The 6,248-nt window shown below is 37.0% G+C and overlaps 1 pseudogene; it reads left to right on the top strand.

Moving 5' to 3' along the window:
• The window catches only part of LOC105304127, a 7,168-nt pseudogene extending 1,334 nt beyond the window's left edge, over positions 1–5,834 (top strand).
• The last annotated feature ends 414 nt before the right edge of the window (positions 5,835–6,248 follow it).

Genomic DNA, 6,248 nt, shown 5'->3' with positions numbered 1-6,248 from the left:
GGAGGAGAACAGCCTTCTACCAGAAAGGCAGCATGAAGGCTCTGCCATTGTGAATTGGATGCTGGTAGCAGCAATTAGCATCCTAATGCTTGAGGCTCCTAGTGGGAAATGTCAGGCCTACATTGCCAGTAGAGTTGCTGCCAGAGTTTATTAGGTTTGTGTGGGAGCTGTTTCAGAGCTCCTCCCAGCAGTATCCCTCACAGTTACAATTAGTCCTAGGCAATTTATGAGCCCTGGAGCCCAAGGAATTTGGCATAAGTATTATGTATGTTCCATCACTTTGTTGGAAGCGAGCACTCTCTAGACTAACTTGAACCTAGACTAAAGTAGACATATCTGTCAGGCACTGATAAGCATTTGAGAGGCATAAATATCCTGTGAGAGTGTGAGTTAGAAGGGACAGAAATATAAATGATTTGACTTGTTAGAGACTTTGGATCAGAGATATGAAACATGACTGGTGAAATCTTCTCTTCCTAAGTATTGTAGCAAATGTCATGAAACAATTCTGCATTGCAGAAGCTTTAGGCTTGGGTACTGTCTTTTAAAACAGGCTTCTCCAGGGTTTAGTGCTGACACACAGAAAGACACTTAGGGAAGAAGCCCAGCAGTATAAAATCTTTAGTTAGGTAGTGTCTTGTCTGGCAGGTGGTGGGAATATTCGTATTTTACATTTCCAGACAAGAAAAGATAAATTAGCAATTGCTTTAAAGCCTCCTATCTCAATTTTTTTTGACACAGTGTTTTGATTTCCCTTTTAATAACAGATAAATTAAGATGTAAGGCAATCGATGTATTATTCAAAGGCCTTCGACACTCAGAGTGAATTGGAGCTAGGATTTAGGTCTCCTGACTCTCATCCCAGGGTTGGTCCCTCTAAAAGTGGCTATAAGAATTGCACTGTGGAGACTTTCCAGACTGAGGTAATTTTACTGCAAAAGAATATTCTAGTCTTAGCTTGTAAGGAACAAGAAATATAAAGGTGAGAACTCAAGCGAGACCATTAAAAATATCACCAAAAGTGAGTGTCAGGTTGCACATCTTTGAGAAACTGAGCGTAAAAAGTTGGACACAATTAAGTGAAGATTCAGGTAACCAAATCAGACTAAAAGTTAACATGACCAGAAAGAGAAATAATCAATCTTTCTTTTAGGATCTCAAACTTGTCTAGAGATATTACTCAAAGGGCCCTGGGTTCTCTCTTTTCATACATTAGGATGATGCAAATATTTCTGCTCAGGATGGGCACACTCAGTGTCTACATCAACCAACTCTTCAGTCACGAGTCAGAGAAATTGTTCTCTATGAAATTGCCATTTCCATGGACAGTTCAACTTTATAAAGGTATGGCTCTGAGTTATTTTGACCAGCAAGAAATAAACATCTGCAGGTTGTGAGACCTACCTTTATGTGTTCTGCTTCTGTATTCAGAACTTTTACTTGTCCCAGCCAAAATTGTTAAGACCCCAATACAGAAGGTGAAATAAATTTTAGGCTAAATGGAAAGATTTTATTTAAACAAAAATCATAACTGACCAAAGTTTAACTATTTAATTAGTTGTATTAACTTATATAAAATGTGTTGTAAGGAATGTGAAAACATTTTTTTGTTTCCATTTCTCTGTTATAGAAGTCATTTTGTTTCTATTTGCTATAATTGGATAATGGGAGAAGGCACTTGGAGATACTTTTAACTAGAGTCACCAAAGGTTATGTTTTAACAACGGGCAATTGGTCTTTGCTGTTCATGCCTCATACTTGATTTTGCCTATAATTTCAATATCATTCTCTATCCCTCCCCCATTTGTAAGGGTCTCAGCTTTCTACTCTTACATGATCTATTTACAAAGTCATAGTAAGGTCAGGTATTTCATATTTTAAAAATCTCACTTAGAGTTATTACTCTAAAAATTTCACAAAGGGGATGACCTCAACATGAAGGAATAAATGTAGATACTATTATTGTTTTCTTAATCTACCAGGTGTCCAAAAAAGGACTCTGTGACTGTAGAAAACATGAATATTTAAATGTCAATTAAAATTTAAAATATTACGCAATTAAGACAGTGGACTTTAGAAACAAATACGCTCTTTGATGGATTAAAAGTAATTAGCTGACATATCTTTGAAAGGTATTTAAGTATTAGCATGACATTAGAATGCTTTGCTTTAAAGCATGCACATGATAATAAATGCTAAAATTAATATAATAAGAGATAGGGCAGGATTTTATTAATAAGTATTTGGACACTCTCCTGCCCAGTATGTACTTAATTCTGTAACCAATTAGATATCACAAGATATGTTTTTGTATTTAAGGGGTATGATTAATTTTTTATTTTAGAATGGTCATTCTGGTAGAAGAGTATTGGCTGGTTTGGAGTGAGCATAGGCCGAATCGGTCATATTCAAAAGGAAGTTTTTGCACATTTTCAGATGGGAGGTGATGAGGCATGTGTTAGTACATTAGCACTGTGAATGAAGACAAAGGGAGAGGTGGGAGATATGTAACACAATGAAAGAAAATGATTTATTCTATGGAATGTTGATGCAGAGGGAAAAATTAAACATGATGCCTTGGGAGAGTAGTAGAATTTTAGTCTCTTGCTAGAAATAAAGGAGTCAGGAGAGAATACAGTTTGTAGAGAAATAAGTTGATGATGAAATATTTGGGAAACATTCATTAAACTGTTGAAGAAAGCATCTGGACTTTTGGAGAGAAGTCTAGGAGGAAAGTGTAGAATGGAGAGTGAACCATATAGAGTTGATAATTATTATTATAATTACAGGTATGTCCTGCAAGGAAGAGCTGTAAAAATAAAAGTACAAATTCTGAGAGCATGTCCTTAGAAAATGCTCACAGTAATGGAGCAGGAGAATTTAAAATAATTATCCAAGAATACAAACAAAATCAGGACAAAAGAGCATATAGAATTGAGAATTTGAAGGAACAAATAGTTGATTAAACAATAAGTAAAAAACTAAAGTAGAATAAAAGTCTTTGGATTTGATGATTAGAAAACCATGGGTGACCTTCAAGAGTGCAATTTTTATAGGTTAGTGAAAGTGGAAACCAGATTTCCATAGCTGAAAGGGTGTATGTTATAAAGAAATCCAGCAAAGGGACACTAATCATTTGAGAATTCTGTACATAAAAGGAAGAATTAGAATGGTAATTAATATAACAAAGACTTTTCCCTTCAGGTTGGGCCTGAATAATTTTTACAGTAAGGGAAAAGGAATCAATCAGGGTCAAGAGTGTCCCAGAGTGGTAGAAAGAGGGAGAGTAAATGAAGGAATAAGATCCTGAATGTGATCAAGACCTTGAAAGGAAAGGTCACCCAGTTATCATCACTAAATGGTGGACACCTGCCCTAATTCAGTCACTAGGAATTGTATATCTTCAACACATTAATTTCTTCAGTGACTCTTTCAGTTGGCCAATATATCCACATTTTACAGATTAAAAAATACGAAGCTCAGAGAGGCTAAATAGCTTGCTCTAGATCTTGGTAAGCAGAAAAGAATAGATTGAAAGCAGGAAATGTTAGGTCCGGAAGCTCACACTTTCTCTGGGATGTGACACTGTCACTCATTTGTAGTGAGACAAGCTCTGTAGTAGAGAAATGTGCCAGCGGGTGGGAGGAGCACAGTGAGTTCTCTAGGCATTTTGCATGCGTAACAGAAGAGCAAATGATGTGATGATATTCTGTTCTGTTCTACTTGAGCATGACTAACATAGGGAAGTGTAATATTCACTCTTGAGATCACAGCATCTAACAGAGATGACACTTTAAAGATATTAGCCAAATTAACAAAATGAAATGTCTACTTCTGATGCACATGGGCTAGTCGACAAAAGTGAACAGATTTGTTTTCCTCCTTCTATGTTAGAAAGCCTGTGCAGCCATTTTCATACTTTATTTTTTACTGAGACAAGGGCTAGAGTCGTAGAAAATTAATAAGAGCAACTCAGAATTAGTAAAGCATGGTAGAAAAAGAAAAAAAACAAGATGAAATTATCACTTCTTTCTCTCCTTCCTAAGATGGAGATACCAAATTCTCATAAAGACCCTGGAATTTCAAAGCATCCAAGCTACCTTTTAGACTTCAAATTTATCAAAGGCTTTGCTTGCTTTCTTTTTTTTTTTTTTTTAATGTCTGAAATTGTGGCGGGGACGTGAGAAGAAAGCACAACATTTGTTAGTTACTCTATTTTTCCTAAGGCAGAGTTCATGCTACAATTGATATCCATACTACTGAAGTACTACTAGCAGTAACAGTTAATAAAGTACTTTCTCCATAAGTTGTTTACATTTGCATTTATATACTTGTAAGTTATATAACATTATTCCATTTTGTATGTAAAAGTTTAAACCTTTAATCCAATAATACACCTAGTAAGTCATAAAAACAGGTTTCATATTTAGGTTTTCTAATTCTAGAACTCTCTATGAGACACCAGTCTTATTTTCAGTATACAGCTATATCTTCCTTTTTTTTTTTTTTTTTTGTAATTTGGTGTAGTACATATGTGTAGTTCTTGAACTTGAAACAATTTTTTCTTCCTTGTTTATTACTTTACCTCTCATTGTCTCTTACCATCATTTTCTGCTCTGAAAACTGAGTTAAATTGAAAAGATAAAGAGCTTCCAAAAATTGCACTGCATTATCTACAGGATTTAACTGACTCCCTGAGACCACATCATGTCTTCGTGAAGGGCCTAGGCTCTCTCATATAGAGTTAGATATAATGCATATTAGGTTCAAGCCTGTCATCTTGGCCCATAAATTATCTGAAACGTTTGTGGTGTATATGATATACATTCTTTTAAGAAGTTATTCTTATGGTTCTGTAATTCAACAGATTCTGTTATTTCTGACTCTCTCTGCAGATTAATAATCTTTACATTTTTTAGATAACCAGATGTGGATGAGAGAGTTTATTCTTAGCCTGTCCAGTGACTGGGACACTCAGGTCCCTCTCTTTGTTTTATTCTCCATCACATACCTGGTGACAGTGCTGGGAAATGTCCTCATTGTTCTTCTGATCAGACTGGACAGCCGGCTCCACACTCCCATGTATTTCTTTCTCACCAACCTCTCCGTCGTTGATGTCTCTTATGCCACAAGCATCGTCCCTCAGATGCTGGTGCATCTTCTTGCAGAACATAAAGTAATCCCATACGTGAGCTGTGCATCCCAGTTATTTTTCTCCTTGGCTTTAGGTGGGATTGAGTTTGTTCTACTGGTAGTGATGGCTTATGACTGCTATGTGGCTGTGTGTGAGCCCCTGCGATACTCGGTCATCATGCATGGAGGGCTCTGTGCTAGGTTGGCCATCACATCCTGGGTCAGTGGCTCTATCTGCTCTCTCACGCAGATTACCATCACTTTTCAGCTGCCCATGTGCACAAACAAATTTATTGATCACATATCATGTGAAATCCTAGCTGTGGTCAGACTAGCTTGTGTGGACACCTCTTCCAATGAGATTGCAATCATGGTTTCTAGTGTTGATGACACCTTTCTTTCTGGTTCTTGTGTCCTACATTCAGATCATCATCACCATTGTAAAGACTGAGTCCACAGAAGGAAGAAAGAAAGCCTTCCATGCCTGTGCCTCTCACCTCACAGTGGTTGTCCTGTGCTATGGCATGGCCATTTTCACTTACATCCAGCCCACTCCACCCCTCTGTCCTTCAAGAGAAGCTGATCTCTCTCTCTTATGCCATTTTGACACCCTTTACAGTCTAAGGAATAAGGAGGTGAAGGGGGCCTGGCAGAAACTGTTAGGGAAATTATCTGGATTAACGTCAAAACTGGCAACTTGATAAATCTTGAGCATCATTTAGAGAAAAAAGCTTTGTGTGTCCAACTCAGATATGACAGTCATCAACTATATTGCCCTGGCAACCAGAAAGGAGATGACAAAATGTGTACTGGTGATGTCGGGTAGGAGGCTGAGTGGTTGGGTTGGGGTGGATGTGGGGGTACTTTTATGTCACAGGAGCACGTTTGAAGGAGTGAAGCACTGCTATAACAATTTCCCAGACTTAATCTCTGTTTCTATGCTCTGAGATTAATAATAATAAAAAAAAAATCCCACACAGTTACTGTTTTTATTTGCCACATTGTAATCACAGACCTATTCATGGATCTTTGGATTACTGATTCTTATTCATCTAAATTTTGTACAAGGTTATTGTGTTTACATTGGGAACAAAACATTTTCACATTTAGACTCA

The sequence above is a fragment of the Pteropus vampyrus genome, unplaced genomic scaffold (genome assembly GCF_000151845.1).
Source record: "Pteropus vampyrus isolate Shadow unplaced genomic scaffold, Pvam_2.0 Scaffold329, whole genome shotgun sequence".
Classification (NCBI taxonomy): Eukaryota; Metazoa; Chordata; class Mammalia; order Chiroptera; family Pteropodidae; genus Pteropus; species Pteropus vampyrus.
This window is presented reverse-complemented; position numbering and strand designations above follow the sequence as displayed.